Source organism: Primulina eburnea, chromosome 5 (genome assembly GCF_022965805.1).
Source record: "Primulina eburnea isolate SZY01 chromosome 5, ASM2296580v1, whole genome shotgun sequence".
NCBI lineage: Eukaryota > Viridiplantae > Streptophyta > Magnoliopsida > Lamiales > Gesneriaceae > Primulina > Primulina eburnea.
Genome location: NC_133105.1, coordinates 19,315,762 through 19,325,375, shown reverse-complemented (window position 1 = coordinate 19,325,375; position 9,614 = coordinate 19,315,762). Strand labels below are relative to the sequence as shown.

At 38.3% G+C, this 9,614-nt stretch overlaps 1 long non-coding RNA gene across 1 annotated transcript; it reads left to right on the top strand.

Moving 5' to 3' along the window:
* Positions 1-5,020: 5,020 nt before the first annotated feature.
* LOC140831787 (uncharacterized) lies at positions 5,021-7,474 on the top strand. The gene is made up of 2 exons (XR_012117939.1): positions 5,021-5,255; positions 7,296-7,474. It is a non-coding gene; the product is annotated as an uncharacterized lncRNA (long non-coding RNA).
* The last annotated feature ends 2,140 nt before the right edge of the window (positions 7,475-9,614 follow it).

Genomic DNA, 9,614 nt, shown 5'->3' with positions numbered 1-9,614 from the left:
AATTGTTCAATTTTCGGCCACCCCATAGTTGAGTAAACAATTCTTTGACAACTCATCTTTGACCCTTTCTTTATTATTTCTTGGCATAACAATTCTTTCATTTATTAACCAGCATTTATTTAATATAAGATCATTATCATAGCCTTGTGAGAACATGTAGAATCGGTCACACCCTATCCATTTCCCTCTCCAACAAAGCATTTTGATATCAAACCAATTCAAATTCAAATGAGAGGTAGACTTGGTCTTGTCATCCCTCTTATATTTCAACACCTTCCCCTCACTTTCCTAACCATCATTTCATCTCCCCCATCACCGAATTCAGAGCCATTTTTGAGAGAAAAACGTGAGCCTCATAGCAAGAAATAGGAGAGAAAACCGAGAAAGAAACAAGGTAGCAAAGCGCTCCGTCTCCTCCGCGCCGTGTCGTTGCGTTTCGTTCGTTTTCTTTTCAAAACGAAACCAGGCATGTTTATATTTTTCCTTGCTCTTCAATCAAGTCATATTAACACTTTTAAACATTATATGATCATCATTTCCATGGCATAACCGAAATATATCAAGAACTTTGAAAATAAAAGATGCAGATTTTCGGCCCTTCCTTGTGCTCCTCACGGTTCGCTTGTGTTTTGTGTTTCAGGTGGATGGATCGTGTCCAAGCTCCCAAGGCTGCTCCTAGGCATGTACTAGGACATGTTAGGAACACATTTTGTCCATTGTTTCTAGCCCCATACCCACTGGAATCCAGAAATGACAGCAACTTCCCCATGAGTGTCATATTGTGTTCGATTTTCTTTCATGTTGCTGCAAGGGGAAGTTTCTGATCTTGGCTGCCCTAGGGGCCTATAACCATGATTAGAACACCTCCCTAGCATATCTAAGACGTGACCAAGTCGCCCTTTTGAGGCTTGGTCCATGGTTGCATCGGTTTTTAAGTCAAAACACAAGAACAACCCCTTCCCCTTTCGGCCCTTCTCATTTTACAGCAAGTATGTTTCGGGTTTTGTGGAATGGTGTTGATCTTGGTTGGCCTATGGCCCTTAGCCACGGTTCACACCATACCTCTGGATGTATAGATCATGCCATGGTCAACCAAATGGCCACTGGAATGGTCCATGACAGCAAGAACCACAGCAACATCCCACGCGCAGAATTAGTACTCGGTTGGGACGTATGGTTTGTTTCTGGTGTGATTCGAATTGTGGCTGGCCCAGTGCCCTTAGCCATGGTTCAAATCATTCCTTAGGATTTTGGTAAGAGGTTCTGGTCGGTGGTTCAAGCCCCAGTGGCCATTAGCCTTGCAAACGACGCAGGAAACCAAAGCACAGCTGCTGTATTTTTGTCACAGAAACTTGCTGCTTTGGTTCAGTGGCCCGTTTGAGTTCTTGGTTGGCTTTTAGCCTATGGCCTTGGACTGGACAGCGCCTCATCGAGTTGGGAAGGTCATGTTTTTGGCTGTTCGTGATTTGGATCATTTTAGAGGTCATTCGAGAAATTACGGTACGATGTGCCAAATTGACTCTCGAAAGAGCGTTTCATGTTTTGCCCTCCATTCACGAAAATTTCGGCCCTTTTCCTTTTTGGAGCATTATTTCATCATTTTAAGTGTATTTTAATCATGACTAAATGAGGGTTTGGGTTGGCACAGAGTCATGATTAAATACGAAGTTGTTGGGCGTAATTGTCTCGTTTTTTGGATTCAATTACAAAGTTTGGTCAAGAAAATCATTTGCATATTTTTCATGATAAATTTAGGTCGCAACGAGCCTGGTAACGATCCAATCCATGTGGTAAAATAATACATGATATTTCATTATGTCATTTAATTATATTACGTTCATAAAAATATAAAATATTTATTTTTGAGATTTAGGCGATATTGCTTGTGGTCATTTCACTATCATGGGAGCATTGTATTATCCGGTCGTCAGTTACCGGTCAGTTCAGTTCAGTTCCACCTAGTAAACTGTGGCATTCTTCTGATCAAACGTTCATTACTTCATCAGGTCGCCAGTTACCGGTCAGTTCAGTTCAGTTCAGTGCAGGGGCCACTAGCGTAGACCATAATCTCAACAGAAAATTTATGACATGCTATTTTATTACAGGGCTCCAAGGAGCAAACATTTTCCCTGTGATTTTCAGTTCAGTTATGCACGTATTATAATTGCTCATTATAAGTTATTTTCACATTATGCCTCATGACATGATATCTTACTCCCATGCAATTTTACTATATTATTTACTCGTTATTTATGATATATGCATGCTGAGTCTTTAGGCACACTAGACTTGATAGTTGTAGATACTGATGAGGTCGAGACCGAGGGCGGGGACCAGTGAGCTAGCTTGGGTCGGCAGTAGTGGAACCCGAGGACCTCATTTACAGCACTTGCCATTTTTATGCTCAAACATTTTATCAGTTGTTGGATTACTTTAACTTGTTATTTTGTGAGCATTAATTTCTTCCGCTACTATTTTTAAACATTAAACTTGATTTATCAGTTTATTTTGTTAATGAGGCATTTTAATTATTTAAAAAAAAGAAATTTTTTAATTTTTCCGCAAATTTTCAAACATGAATTTTCGAGCCATGATAGCTGGTACCAGAGCAATGATTCTGTAAAGGGTTGTACTACTACTGACCACGAGAACCTCACGAAGTCACGTCTTCGGTCTGTAAGTTTTTCATTTACGCATTTTATTTAAAGCATGAATTATTTTATTTCCTGAGTATTTAAGTTTAAATAAATTATAGAGATTATGCATGTTGGTTACGTATGAGTTATGTATGGAAAAGTATGCCCCCTAGACGCATTCTCGAGCACACTAGAAATGATGAGCCTCGCCAAGAGGACGGGGAGGAGCAGAGGCAGGAGAGAGATTTACCACCTCCACCACCCCCTCCACCTTGCATGAGTGCCCAGATGATAGCTGGGATGACTCAGTTCTTCGCACAGTTTGCGGGGAACCGTGCTGTGGCGACCAGGCCTACAGGGCCCAAGGCTTGTCTATGAGAGATTCATGAAGATGTGTCCTAAGGTTTTTTCAGGGACGACGGACCCCATGATTGCCGAGGGCTAGATCAAGTCCCTCGAGGTTATCTTCGAGTTCATGGAGCTTGGAGATGCAGACAGAGTCCGATGTGCCACCTACTTATTCGGAGGAGATGCCCGCTTATGGTGGGAAGGAGCGTCAGTATCCCTGAACTTGGCTACGCTGAGCTGGACACGCTTCACGGAGGTATTCTACTCCAAATATTTCACTGAGGAAGTGCGCACCAGGTTGACCACTGAGTTCATGAGCCTGAGACAGGGAGATCTGACTGTTACGAAGTTCATCCGTAAGTTTGAGAGGGGATGTCATTTTGTTCCCCTGATCGCGAATTATGCTAAAGCCAAGTTGATGCATATTCTGGTGGGTCTACGGCCGATATTGCGCCGTGATGTTAAGGTGTCTGACCCTACTACTTATGAGGTTGTTGTCTCTAGAGCTCTAGCCGCAGAGCAGGATCAGCGTGACATCGAGAGAGACCGCCAGGGCAAGCGCCCAGTCCAGGTACCTCACCGCCCTCCTCCTCAGCAGCAGCCTCAGAACAAGAGGCCTTTTCACGGTCCGCCTAGAAACAGAGGTCAGCAGCAGCAGCAGCAGCGGGGAAGCCCAGCCCCGAGGACCTTTGAGAACACAGTCTGTCCTAAGTGCTCACATCGCCATCCTGGAGCATGTATGTTTGGCTCAGGGAAGTGTTACATGTGTGGCAGTCCAGACCACATGTTGCTAGCAGCGCCCTCAGAGGAATCTGCCTACCCAAGGCAAAGTTTTTGCTCTCCATGCCACGGAAACGAACCCGGAGACCATGCTTATGACAGGTACATTTAAGCTTTAATTTTACATTTGGGATCTAATGTTTTGGCAATCGGGATTGAGATCTTGAACTTAGAATTGCGATAGGATTGCATGCTCTAATCAGTATTATTTTCGGGAATTAGGTTAGAAGAACTTTGACCTTTTGCATGTCTATAAGTTAGTTCTTGTGATTATTGGGTTCAGCTTAGTATTCCAACCTTTCAGGGAGAACAATTATATATGGTTCCGCTGCGAAGGCCTTGATATATTCATGGGCCACTCACTCATTTATTTCGGAGGTATTTGCTAATTTTCTCAAAGTTAAGACCATCGGGCTAGATGTAGCCTATTCGGTAGTATTGACTTCTGGTGAGGAGAGACCACTGCAGATCTTAGACAGACAGGAGAAGAAGCTTCGGAACAAGCTAGTTAAGCGAGTGAAAGTCAAATGGCTCAACCATTTTGTAACGTCCCAAAAATTTGAAGGGTCACGTAAACGACATGCATGCAAGTTATTAAATTTCTTTGGTATTTTATTAAATTGTTTTAAAATTTTAAATGCATTTTTATTTCGTTAATATGTGTTTAATTATTTTTATGCATTTTATGCATAATTTATGCATGATAGGATTTATTTCATGAAATTTTAAAAGTTCATGCACTATGATTTTTAAGTTTAATTTTGCGCTCGAACGAGGAACAGAGATCGGAGAATTTTCAAGAAAATTATTTTAATTACACGATTAAATTTTTATTAATTAATATAAGATGTTTTAAAGATATTTTTCAAGAATTGGGATTTTTTGGGTATTTTTACCCGCATGATTTTAATTTTTAACGGTACGCAAATTTTAGCGAATCGGGAAACTTTTTGAGATTTCGGCTAATATTTTCAAAAACTTTCGAACACGAAATATTTTTCGGGAGTATGTTTGGATTTAATTGGCCTAATTTTCAATTTATTGGACTCAAAACTCTTTTAAACTTGTTAATTAATAATTAAGGCTCATTACTTTGATTATTAACTATTTAATGATTTTACTATTTGCTACCTACACCATTTAAACCACCATCAACCGACACCTATCCCTTTCATCATCATTCCTCTTGGTTTGATTATTTTCCAGAGCCATCCCCAGCTTTAAGTATCGGTTGTTGCTTGTTTTTCATGAGAGATTCATCCGGCTCTTCTCCATTTTCCCTTTCTTCCATCTTCTCGCATAAAAGATCTTCAAGGCACATTTGTATTTTCCACTTTCCTCCACTCACAAACCTCCCCTCCCCTCTCCATTCTCTCGGTTTTTCAGCAGCAACTCAAGCAAAGTTTCGGCCATGGCTTTTCCTGGCAAAGAAATTCTCCGGCGCTCTCCCGACGTCCGTTCTTCATCGTTCTTGCGTAGGAATCATCAAAGGCACGCATTGTATCATTATTTCTGCATCATTCACGTCATATATGTGCTGTCATGTGTGTTATGTTTATGCATTTTTCGGTATTGGCACGGCAAAACTTTTATGCTCTTGGTTGGGCACGAAAACCGTATGTTGTTGCACACATCTCATGTTTTTGTTACTATGGTGCAAGGGCTGTCGAATTAAAGTCCTAAGGTGCTGAACATGTTGAGGATCGAGATGGCTATAGGCTGGAGTCGAGACATTGAGAGCTGGTTGTAGGTTGTGCAATTTGGGTTCACGTAGATGAGTCTCTTTATGGTGGTTCATGGTCTGGAGCGGCAGCCAAGAGGCTGAACAAAGAAAGCTGCGGCTGTGCAATTTGGGTTCACGTAGAGCAAGTCATGGCGGTGGGGTTTGGGGTGGCTGCTGGACGGGGCCAGGGCATGGGGCAGTGTCTTGGGTCGTTCCTTGTGGTCCTAGGGAGGGCCTGGTGGTGTTGGTTCAGGGCTGGGTTGGCTAGGGAAGGTGGCTGGACCAGCAAGCAACCAGCTACACCAATGGGAGACGGGTTAGGCTAGTCACGGCTCTTGCTTGCTTTGGGGCTCAAGCATTATTTCTGAGTTTGAAAGGGGTGTATCATGGTCTTAAGTTATGCCTAGGGGTTGGGTCTAGGGCCTGGTTCGGGTCCAGTTCGAGTCGGTTTAAGCATGAGAGTTGAATTAAAGAAAGATGGTGGCTAAGGCTTTCGGGTTAGCACATGCTGGAAATTCCAGCAGCTTGCTGGCCTATTATTCGAGTGTCTAAAGGTCTGATTTTGAGGTTTTGAGGACCTTTTAGATGTTTTTAAGATATGACAAAAAGTTGGGAAAAATTTGGTTATGTTTCGAGTCGATTCGGATTAGAACCGGGACCCCGGTCCAAGTTTTAAAACGAATCGGTTAAGTTGTAAAATAAGCTCGAGTTTACGTCTAGGAATGCTTATAAATATGTTTTGGTATATTTTTAGGAGTTTGGTAAGATTCGGATCAAAATAATGAGTTTTGGATTTATCTGGATTTAGTCGTCGCACGAAACGTTAATTAAAGAATTAATTGAAACACTAGATTTAGGCTTAATAAAATTATAGAAAATTATATTTAAGCTCAAATAATTATTATAAGTCTAAGTTTTTAATTTGGGAATTTTATGTTAAGGTTTGATTTAATTCGAGATTAAAGCGCATTATTATGTTATAATTAAGGATTAATTTAAAGGTCATCGATTTAAGCCAAATAAAAATATGAGAAAATTCTTGTAGGCTTAAATAATTATTTGGGACACGTTAGAGTCATTGGAATTAAGAAAAGGTCGCAAACGTTAAATTTTACGTCTAGGGGTAAAACGATAATTTTTGGGTTTCCAGGGGAAAAATGGATATTTTGCACCCGAGGTGAGATTTTGGTCTTGGCAGCGCCCTGAGCACATTTTAGCATGTTTTTAATGTTTATTCATCATGTTTATGGTTTTTCATGAAATTATGATAATTACGGTGCATGCTTGGTTTAAAGGAAAAGTTACGTATATGCATGTTTTATTAAGTGGTGAATATGATGATTTTTGAATGATGGGAATTGGTTGTGACTGACGATGTATATGTATACGATCACATGAGATATGAGGAGCTGAGGCCCGGGCTCAGTGGACGGATAATGCTGTCGCTGATGTCCCCTACCGCCGGGTACCACGGTTTTTATAGATGGATCCATCGATAGAGCTGATACGAAAGTCACAACTAATGAACTGAATTCAATTAAAAAGAAAATGTATACGTATATGATGACATGAGATGACATGATTTTACACGATATGATTTTACACGACACGTATACGTATATGATGACATGAGATGACATGATTTTAATACGATATGATTTTGCACGACACGTCTACATTATTCTTTTAAGTTCATGAAAGATATGTTGAGTATGATATTTTTCACTGCTGTGTGCTATGTATATGTACTTGTTATTCCTGGTATATGTGTGTTGAGTCTTTAGACTCACTAGGCGTGTGTGATGCAGGTGAGCTAAATGTTGAGGAGATTGGAGGTGCCGAACTCTGAGTAGGCAGACCTGGTGCGGTGACACGACCTGAGGACCACATGTTTTCCGCATTACGATTTATGAGATTGAGAGGAGATGAATATTTTCATATGTTGATGATTTTAAGAATTTTATACGTTTATGTTTACGTATGATTTTGGATGAGTTTGGTTAATTTAAACTGCACTATTTTTACGATAAGATAAATACGATTATTTTAAATGTTCTTTCGAAAAGCACGAGCTTTTAAAAAAAAATATTCCGCATTTTTTTAAAAATTAGTAGACGTTACAGTTGGTATCAAAGCAAAGGTCTTGTAAAGGGTTGTGCCACCGCCAGCTTCTGCCGCTCAGTCTTCAAGCCTCAAGTGTAAGCTTTTATGATTTAAATGTTTTAAATGATTTACTCTTATCGCATGCATGTTAACATGATTTACGCTTTATGATGATCTACCGTATATGTTTAACTGTTTTTATGATTTAAGGATTTACTGTTTTCAAAACTAGATTAAATTGCATGTTTGTTACGTTTGGAATTGGACGTGTCTAAGAATTTGAATATTGGGCTTTAGGAGAAGTTGATAATGATTTGATTATATTGATTTTAGGTTAGAAGTACTGATGTTCTACTTTTGGGGTAATAAGTTAATCTTGAAAATTATGAATGCTTTTGGGACTTGTAGAATTTCTAAGAAATTACTGATGGTTCGTGGTTTCTAGTTGAATTAATTTTTCAGGATTCCATGTAGGGATAAATGATTCGAAAACTACGACAATCTTTGGAAGTATAAAAACGTAGAATTTATTTAGGATGCATTCTCTACCTAGTGGGACCTAAGGATTGAATTGAATGGATTGAGAATTTTAAGGACCTAACTGTATTAACCAATAATTTGAGGACCTAAGTGCAACAATAAAATTCTAAGGGACTATTTCGAATTTACCAAACTTTGGGATTATATTTTTAGTTTTTAGAATTTTAAGGTTTAATGAGGCCAAGTCGAAAAATTTTATGAAAAAAAAATACAAATTTCGAGGAGTTATAAGACCAAAATTGTAATCTTTGAGAATTTTACGGACCAAATTGCAAATTTTGAAGATTACATTTTAACTTTTGAGGAACACTTGGATAAATCAGTAATTTTCGAGGTTATGAGAATTGATCTTGGGTATAATAATCTTAAGATTATTGAACTTTATGTTACGAGAAACCTATAAAATGGGATTATGAACGCCAAAAACTTATGGGTAATTGTTGGATTCTCGAGATTAAGGACAAATTCGGATAATATTCGAGGAAAGTAAGAACTAATTTTGCAATTTTTAAGAAGTTTGGGGATTTGTTTAGCAGTAAGTGAGAATTGATTGGTTTAAATAATAAGACTTTTCGGTGATTTGAGCTTGAAGAAATAATTAGAACTTGGTTATATCTGAGTTATAATGTAATAAAGAATGACAATCAAAGGCATTGTAGGATGATCCAATATTGGGCTTGAAAATCTAAATATTAATTGAATAAGATAATGGGAAAAAAAAGTTTAAGAATTTAGAGTGATACCAATTTAAGGTCTTGTGATCATTTAGTCAAGTTACAAGATTAGACATTAAGTTAACTTATTTTTGGGGACTTAAGGTTTGATGTAGCATAAGTTTTAATCATGATCTTAAGATTTAAAATTATATCTTTGTTGGAATTTAAATTTTTCTAGAAAGTTGGGTATGTTTGATGGTTAGGTTACTCGATAGACGCATGTAAGAATTGAAGTAGACACCTCGTTTTGAGGAATTCTTGGAAGTCGTTAAGAAACTTGAGAACAAGCGATTATGTGTGTGGGAATTATGTTATCTATTATCATTTGGAATGTGTAAGCTTGAATTTCAAGTTTATGGGATATTTGTTCTCACGGAAAATTTTTGGGTAAAATATAAACAAAAGAGAATTAGTTGTGTTCAACATAAGTTATCAATGAATGAATATTAAGATTTTATTGAGTAAGAAATCTAAAAGCTTGATATTGGGATTCTAGAACTATATGGGTTATAAGTGAAGTTGATTTATTAAAGTTAGTTTAATGCTACCATGAGATAACTTATTAAGTTTTAAATGCTAATATTAATTAAGCATTAGGGATGCATAAGAATGCGACATTTCATTTCAACGAGGAAAGTCCAAGGGTCTTAGGTCTCAACTAAATTGTAATTGGGAAGAAAATAGTTTAAGCATGTGATTGATGATAGAAGGGTTTTATTATCAAGGTAGAAGATCGATGTTGTACATTTTGGTTTTTATGGATTAACG